Consider the following 9397-nt stretch of genomic DNA (forward strand, 5'->3'; position numbering starts at 1 on the left):
TATATCTAGTCGGGAGTGGTGCTGACTGAAAACAGATGATTTGGAGTGATTCGCGCGCCATATGTTGGTCATTCTAAGGACTTATTGAACTACCCTCGTATTTTCAACCGGCGGATCATAGTGCTGATTTTGTCGAAACGGCAATCTTGGAATTTATGAGAACGCGCAGAGAATTGTGGGAAATTATAGTTGAATCTGCCGTCAATAGAGGGCTTTTAGTTTCCAGGACATTGATTCCGACTATGGCAGGAACCGACCAAACGACGCTTTATCGCCGGCACGCCGTCTGCCGCCCATCGATCCGGTAATATGACAGGCACGTTTGTCATCTGGGACCATATGGATGAGGATATGAAAAATGGCTTCAAAAAAGAGTCTGAGGTTATTATTTTTAATTTAAATTTTATTCGGCTTTTTTAGTTGAAAGCAACCTAGATGCGTTTTATTAAATGCGCCAGGCTTGTTTTTTTTGGCTTTGTTGATTATTTGAAATTCTTTAAAATAGTATAATATAAATTTTAAGGATTTAATATACTTGCACAATTTTGAGTTTAGAGAATTTGTAATTAACATTTTTCACATTAAATGCATCCAGAATAAATTCAAAACAGTGCTAAATTAAGGCAATAAAGTTTAATTTTGAATGTTTCTCGTTTGAAACACTTTTATTTTCAACGTTTTTTTAAAATAATTATATTTGATAAGGTTTGCAATTAACAAATTTTTCATTTTAAACACTATGAATTTCAAATTATTCAATTTTGAAAGCTGTCATATAGAAATTTTGTAAGATTAATCTTTATTCATTCCATTAAAATATTATGCTTTTCTCCATTAATATTTTATTTAGAATGACTGATTAATTCATTTTAAAAAATCCATTTTTTTAATCAGATAAGACGGGAATAAGTATAAACTTGAGTTCTTTAATAGGTATATCTTACTTTTTAAGCTCTTGCTCTTTTCATCAAAATTGGTATCATTTAACAAATCGCTAGTGAAATTCTATAGATTTGAGTAACAAAAAATTAGCCAACAAAGATGAATAGAAAATTACTAATTCGATTAGCCGAGATATTTTCTAATTCCATAATGAAAAGCAAATAACTTAGAACCATTTCTTTTTGATTGTTTGTACCAAATTAAGACAATTTTTTACAATCTTAAAATAACAAGGAAGTAATAATGAACTCTAAATTAATTACACACATTCGGCGTCTTAAGGCGATATTTTTGAAAAGAGATTGTTTTCGATTATGATTTATATTAATTATTTTCCCTGATAATAAAAATTGTCTCTCTGAAACAAATGTTTAGCACATAAAAAATTTTAAAAAGGAATCATTTTTTATATGCAATCGATCAATGCACTATAAAGTCATTATACATATTCAGGGTCCTTATGCGCTACTTTTTGATAGAATTCTGTTTTCGATTTTGAAAATATTTTACTGTTCTACATTAGTCTACTTTTCCATAGAAAATTGTAATTATTCAAGATGACGTGGATTTATACACGGAAAAAAGTAGACTGTAAGATGTACAATTTCGAACAGTAAAACTAAGGCTTAAAGATTACCCACTGTGAAATGAGCAGTTTTCACAGTATTGAATTCATTATGAACCAGTAATCTGAAATTACACTATTCGAAATACCATTTGTAGCAACACATAAACCAGCAATTACACTTTATATGAATTCGTTTGAATTCATATAATTGAATCAGACAAATGTTTTGCTTGAATTAAAAAAAGTTTTATTTAATTTTAAGAAATGGAAACTATTTGCCTTATTGATTGAAACAAATAATTTATTTGGTAAAATTTGTTTGATTTAAACAAAACATTGACTTTTATTAGACAATGCATTTTTTTAAATATGTTTATTCAAATTCTAAAAAATATTTGTTTGATTCAAACAAAGAATACAGTGCAAAGCAGTACTACAAAGTGCCGCTAGGCGTGATAAAGCGCTGCCGGCGGTTCCTAAGTAACTAACCTAGAATCTGAATTAATTCATCATGTGATTTATTTGATGACATTGGTATTTGTTCACTCTTGTATTATTCTGAAGGTTCTGATTTACTGTGAAATCTTAAATTAATTGAAAAATAGACGAAATATCTCTAGTTTAGGAATTACTTGAATTGTGGGGTGTTTTCCTTGGATATAAATTGAAGATTTCGAATGTAAATCTTTTTCAATACTAACTTCCTTTCTTCATAAAGATGATTTATGACATCAATCTTGTTTTTTCTATTATAATTATTATTTTATAATTAAAAGCAGGAGCACTCATACATAAATTTAATTTAAATATCTACCTCTGGTTCATTTCTCATTATTCTAATTTATGATTGTTTTATTCAGAAATAAGAAGCATAGAGTTAACAAATAACCAGAATTATTTTCGGAATGAATAAATGTTTCTGGTTTTGCATATACAACGATAATTATGATTAAGAATAAACATATCATCAATTTCATATATGATTTTTATAAAGAATGCTGAATTTTGAGGTTAAGTGTAAAAAAAAGATTTACTTCACTTGAACAAAGTCTATAATTAATTGGAAAAATATATATTCAATGTAAACAATAACTTTAATTGTTTTAAACAAGAGATTTATTTAAACAAACCAAAAATGTATTTGAACCAAACAATTAAGGACAAACAAAAAATGTATTCGAATTAAACAAACATTTGTTTGACCCCATATTAAAGAAATAATTTGTTTAATTCAAACAAAATTTGTTTGATTCAAACAAACATTTTTCTGAGTTTAGTAATCCGGTATACCAATATAGTTATTGATTTTTTGTGATCGCGCTCCAACCTCCAGCCTTAATCAAGCACATTCGGGCGCGATAGTTTAATCTTCAACAAAGTATAGTGCAATTTTCAACCAAGAAGATTAATTTTATACAAAAACGTATTTTTTAACAAATCGGTTCAAACAGTCAACCTAGTAGTTGAATTGTAAACCAAAAAAGATAAATTTTCAATTTTAAAAAATATAGTAGTTGGTATTTAAATTAAAAATCTTCATTATTTTAAATACCAACTATTAAATTTTTTATTGAAAATTTATCTTTCTTGGTTTAAAATGCAACTACTAGGTTGAATGTTTGAACCGATTTGTTGAAAAAATAATTTTTTGGTAGAAAATTAATCTTCTTGATTAAAAATTCATCTTTTTGTTGGAAAAATTAATTTTTTGTTTAAAATTTGTTTTTTAAATTAAAAACTAATATTTTCCATGATAATTCGACTATTGGATTTTTTTTTGGAAACTCACATGTTTTGATTGAAAATTCAACTACTTGATTGTATACTTAAACACTCACTTAAAAAATAATATTTTTTGTTGAAAATTCATTTCTTTGTTTGAAAAGTTATCTAGGCCTAATTGAAAATTAAACCACCTCATTCTTTTTTAGTAGAAAATTCATCTTTTTCATCAAAAAATAGCTATACTTGGTAGAAAGTTGAACCGCTTGATTAAAAATGCATTTTTTCATATAAAATATATCATTTTAGTTTAAAATTCGTTTCATATTGTAGTTAATATGATACCCATAATAATGTTATTCAAAATAATTTATTACCCACTTGTTTCCCTATATCTTGGATTAAAGTTGATCCACTTTATTAACAAATTAATTTTGTTCAAATGATGCTTCATTCTTTTAATTTAAAATCAATGTTTTTTTGTGGAAAAGTAAACTATTTTGATAATATAATTATTTCTTTAAATTAATTTTTTTAAATTAATCTTTTTAACTGAAATCTTAACTATTCAACTTTTGGTTAAAAATCGATTTTTTTTAGTTGATACTGGATCTACTTTGTTGAAAATTCATCTTTTTAGTAGAAAATTAAACTTCTTGGTTTAAAATTCATTTTTTTATTACAAAAATGACCTAACGTCCGAACGTACTCGACCAGCGCTGCAAAATACAAAATTTTTTCACCAAAATTTTCGAAAGAGATCGTAGAATCTATTGGACCATGAAAGAATTCTTTCACAGGCGCAGAAGTTTAATTAATTTTCATTTGTTTAAAACAAACGATCATTTAAAGAATAAACAAATTTTTTTAATACCGAACAATTTTTTAGCGTAAAGTATACTTCGTAACACAAATTTTTATAACTCAATTATTGAATTTAAATGAACCGTTCGCGAGTAATCCATGTTTGAAAAAAATGATCAAGAACTTTGATTGTTAATAACTATAAAAAAAATTTGTTGAAAAAATCTTTTAGCGGAGTTATTTTGATATAAAAAAAATCGAAAATTGTATAGATTGATGAAGAGTGCTTTATTACAATACAGATTATTCGTCTGATTTATATTTTATAGTATAATCAAATTCCAACATTAAATCTTCAATTTCTATTAAAAGCCACTTTTAAAACTTTTATGACTGTTACAGTGCGATACCGCCACACTAAATCTTTATTTTGCCGGAACAGAATAAGTTTTTTTTATAAGCTCGTTTTTATTCTTATTCAGCTTTCTCTTATTTCAGGAGCAAGTTTTTATCATGTTTTAAAGTTGAAGAATAAATGTACAGTCCCTGTTTAAACACAATTTTGAAAACCCACGAAATTTTAATCTCTTTGTGATTGTAAAGTTCCACATTTTATTTCTCGAAACTGGATACTTGTATTTAATCATACTTTTTTGGCCTGTAATCAAAAACATTAAAGCTAGGAAGTGACTTTTGTTTTTATCTTTATAAGCTGATTTCGATTTTACGGAATGATATTTCGGTTTTCTAAAAAATTTTGTTTTTGTTTGTCAGATACCTAATTCTGTAGACTGCAACCCTTCAAATATTGTTCCAGGACTAAAATTCAAAAATATGTAAATAAACACCGTTTACTTCACTTACCTATTTTTGCAATTTATGATACTATTACACTATTTATTATATCACATAATGTGCATTCTTATATTTTACAAAAATGTATAAATAATTACTATAGCTTTTAGCAAGGTTTTACAAAATTCCTAGCATTTAAAAACTTTCATTTTCAAGACTTATCTCTTCTAATTTCAGGTAGCCTTCGATTCAATGTTCAAATTCAACTTCAAAGTTAGAATATTAATCAGGTTCAAGTACCTTGTATCTTAAACCATTTTTTCAACTCCAATGTTTCAATAAATTATTTGTAGTAGCTGCTTTTGTTTTTACTTTCAGGTTTTTACTAAAGAAGATTAGTAGAACCATAATCATTCGATTCTTTTTTTTAAACTGAAAAATTAAATTTAAATTTAAATATTTATACACTTAGAATACATCTGGGAGTAATAAATCCATTAAATTTTTTAGCCTCAGAATTTGGAAAGAAATCACAAATTAATTGAATGTTTAAATTAAACATTTAGTTATTAAAATTAAAATTAATTAAATATTCCTCTATTAGCCCCGGCTTACCAGCGTAAAATCTTGACTGAGATTTTGTCAACAGAATCCAAGCGATATATTAGCGTAACCCGATAGGAAAATTCGGTCGGATGCCAGAGCTTGACCATCGGCCAAAAACCGACCGTCAACCCAATTCTGGCCCAACTATGATACGACAATCGGATAAATTGTGGCAGATTGGTCGTTACGACCACAATAATGCGGTCGGTCCAACTCTGGATAAAGCAGTCGGATTGACATAAGTCACCTTGATGCACCCCAGTGTCTCCAGAATGTGGGATTTTTCGGCCCCCGCCACTCTCCCATCTGGGAGCGACACATTCAAACGTAACGTGTCAGTGAGTCGGCTCTGTTAAATTCTGGGAAGCCAAGCCTCGTATAAACCCGAAAATGCACGAGCAGGAACCCGAGCTCTCCCGACTTCACGAATGACGATCTAGCTGCTCCTCAATTTATTCAGGTTTTGAAATCCCGACAAAATAGTTAAATTTTCAACCTAAGAAATTACTTTGAAAAATACACTTTTTATTTTAAACATTGTAGTTTATACTGAAGTTTGCAGTTGAAAATATTAAATTTTAAACCCAAATAAATGCGAATTTTCAACAAAGAAATCAATTTTTCTCTAAAACAAATGAATTTTTAAAGAAGAATAATTCGCCAACAAAGAAGATAAATTTGTAACTAAAAATAAAATTTTTCAAGAAAAGAAAGTGTCAACAAATTTGTTCAATTTTCATCTATAGAAACGAATTTTAAAATAAAAGAAAAGTATTCGATCAAAAATGGACTAGTTCAATTTTCAGATAAAAAATAGAATTTTCAACGAATGAAATTAATTCTCAACTAAAATTATAATGTTTGAATGTAAAATTGAATAGATAAATTTTCAGTTGAAAAATAATTATCAACCCCAAAAAATCAAAGTTTCAACAAAATGTTTAAATTTCCAATGAAAAAATTAAATTTGCAAACAAATAATTTAATTTTTAACCCAATAGCTTTCTACCGAAAATAGAAATTCAAAATTCTTTAATCAATTTTAAAACAACAAAAATTTTTGTTTACAAAATAGATAAATTTCCATAAAAATAGATGAACTTTCAACCAATTTATACCAAAATAAAAGAATTTTCACCAAAAAATGCATTTTCATCCAAAGAAATGAATTCTTGATTAAAATAGATGAATTTTTAAACAAGGAGAATAATTTTCTACCAAAAAAGAAGAATTTTTGACTGAGAAAGTTTAATTTCCTACTAAAAAAATTCAACCAAAAATGATAAAGTTACATTTCTAGTATAAGAAAATGTTTTTTCAACAATGAAAAAATCGAATTTTTAACAAAACAGTTAAATTAACAACCAAACTAGTTATTTTAGACAATTTTAATTTTAAAATAGTTTAGTTTTCGATGGAAGAAATGAATTTTAAACTGAAAAATGTTTTAAGAAAACACACACACAATCGAATTTACAACAAAATCGTTCAATTTTTAAACATATAATTGGATTTTCAATTCAAAAATTATTTTTCAACTAAAAATGGAATGGAATGAATTTTAAGAGAAAATTAAAAAAAAAACACAATTTTTTAACATTATTTCGTAATTTTGTCATATTATATAATTTTAGAAAAAATAAGGAATTTAATTCTTATTAAGCCTTCTTGCGCAATTTTGTTGTGCCATTTTTTGTTATGTTTATGTTGGTTTATAAAATTTGGTTTCAAATTTTAATAAGTTTACGAGATATTCAGAGATTTTGAAGCTATTAAAAAATAATTAAAACTTGCAAAAAAATCAGGCATCAAACGATTTCCTAAAATTTAAAAGAAGAGTGTAATATTTTTTTGAATTTATTTTGTTTTAAACGTATTTGAAATATTTAAAAAATTGAACAAATTTCCCAAAATGTATCAAATTTTCGTTTATATCTTCCAAACTTCTAAATGTCCTAAGCATCTTTTAAAAAGACTCTAATTTTTCTAATATTTTTTTTAATCCAATAATATAATTTGAAAGGCTATTCTTCATAGTATTTTACTAACTAATGGATATATTTTTATAATTTTGTTCCTGAAATCTATTCCATCAGATCAAACATGGTACACAAATATCGTAAAATTTTTCAAACACGAGCTATTTACAGGAATTTTTTAAATAAAAATCAATGTGTATCATATTCAAATAAATTTTGGCAATGTTTATAAAAGTATTATTATTTTCAATTAAAAAAATTAATGTGTAGAGAGTACAGTTTTTATTTGACATTTCACGACGGTTTTTTGTACCATGTATGAACCTCGGCCAGAATCAAGGAAAAATAATCTAAAAATATGTTAATTAGTTATTAAAATGCTACAAAGACTTACAGTTACAATTTTTTTTCTCTTTTTATAATCATGAGATATTTCTTCATAAAATAAAGTTAATTGGATTTATTTTACAATTATTTACAATCGATTGCCAATTACAATTATTTTACAATTAAAATAAAATTGTAAAAGCTAAATTTTGTAATGTAGAGATAAGAATTTTAAGGCATTCAAGATTTTGTAAAGATTTCATATACAAGAACGATTATTAGGAAAATAATTCTGTTTTTTTTATTCTTGTCAGAACTTCCAATCTCTAATGTTTAAAAATTATTTGAATTTTTCCTGACTTTTTTTTAATTCTGCAAAATTTTTAAAAAATTCCTTTAAGGTTCTTCAAATGCTTTAAGAATATTTGAAATCTCTTGCAATGTTTTTAAATGTTTAAAAATAATCTTTTTAAAATAATAGTTTGAAATAAAAAGTTATGTTAATTATTCCTTTAAAAATCTTTACAAGTTTTAAATATTTTCTAATCGTTTCAAAATTTTTGAATATCTCTTAAAATTACTCAAATTCAAAAGAATTATGTTCCTTAATTTTTCTAAAGTTAAGTAATATGGAAAAATTACATTTTTTTCAAAATATTTTACGTACTTTCTAAACATTTTGGGAAATAATAAAAAATGTTGTAAACTTTTTTCAATTTTCTATTAGAATTCATTCCAAAACAATTATTTACATTTTTCCCCGAGGAGTTTCTTTCATTATCTTTCATTATCTGAAAGTCCTTTGTTTATCGACTTTTTATTATTACTTTTTCATTTTACATACATATCTATTATATCCAATCAGATTTAATATAAAAATCTTAAATGTTAAGTGTATTTAAATACCGCAATTTTTAATGTTTTCAAATTTTTAGAAATAATTTAACAAATTTTATTTGTAATTAAAATAAACTTTTTTAAATCTCATTCAACTTAATTCAAGTTATCTTTTTTTAATTTTAAAAATGTATGTAATTACTGAATCTGATTGAAAATAATTGAACCTCTTGCGATTAAAAACGAGGATTCTGCATAAAACGAAATGTGCTGAAACTAATTTAAAAAAGAATCATTTGAATTTTAATTTTAAAGACTGATTATTGTACACAATCTCCATGTGCATCTTTCTTATTCTTCTACAAGAATTTTTAAGTTTTTCAAATCAGTTTATCCTACGTTTCTAAAACTCTTCTGAAGCTTAAATTATTTTTTATTCTCATCAATTCTACTCAATATTTATTGAATTTATTCGATCATTTACATTTTTTAAAAATTTGTAATGTTATCGAATTAAAAAATGTTGATTTTAAATCATTCTACACTCTTTTTCGACATTTTAGGAAATTGTTTGATGTGTTTAAAAATCGTCTTTAATTTTCTTTTGGAGCACATTTTTCAAAATAAAAAATCAATTAAAATTTTCACACGATAATTAGGAAAATAATGATTTTTTCTAATCTTGTGAGGTTTTCTAATCTTTAAAAATTATTCAAATTTGTCTTCTACCCCGGTGTCTATTCCTGGGGGGGTAGACTTGTGGAGGAGGGGTAGGAGTACAGTGCGTGGGGAATGAAAGGGGGAAAAGATTGAAGGA

This window comes from Belonocnema kinseyi, chromosome 5 (genome assembly GCF_010883055.1).
Source record: "Belonocnema kinseyi isolate 2016_QV_RU_SX_M_011 chromosome 5, B_treatae_v1, whole genome shotgun sequence".
Classification (NCBI taxonomy): domain Eukaryota; kingdom Metazoa; phylum Arthropoda; class Insecta; order Hymenoptera; family Cynipidae; genus Belonocnema; species Belonocnema kinseyi.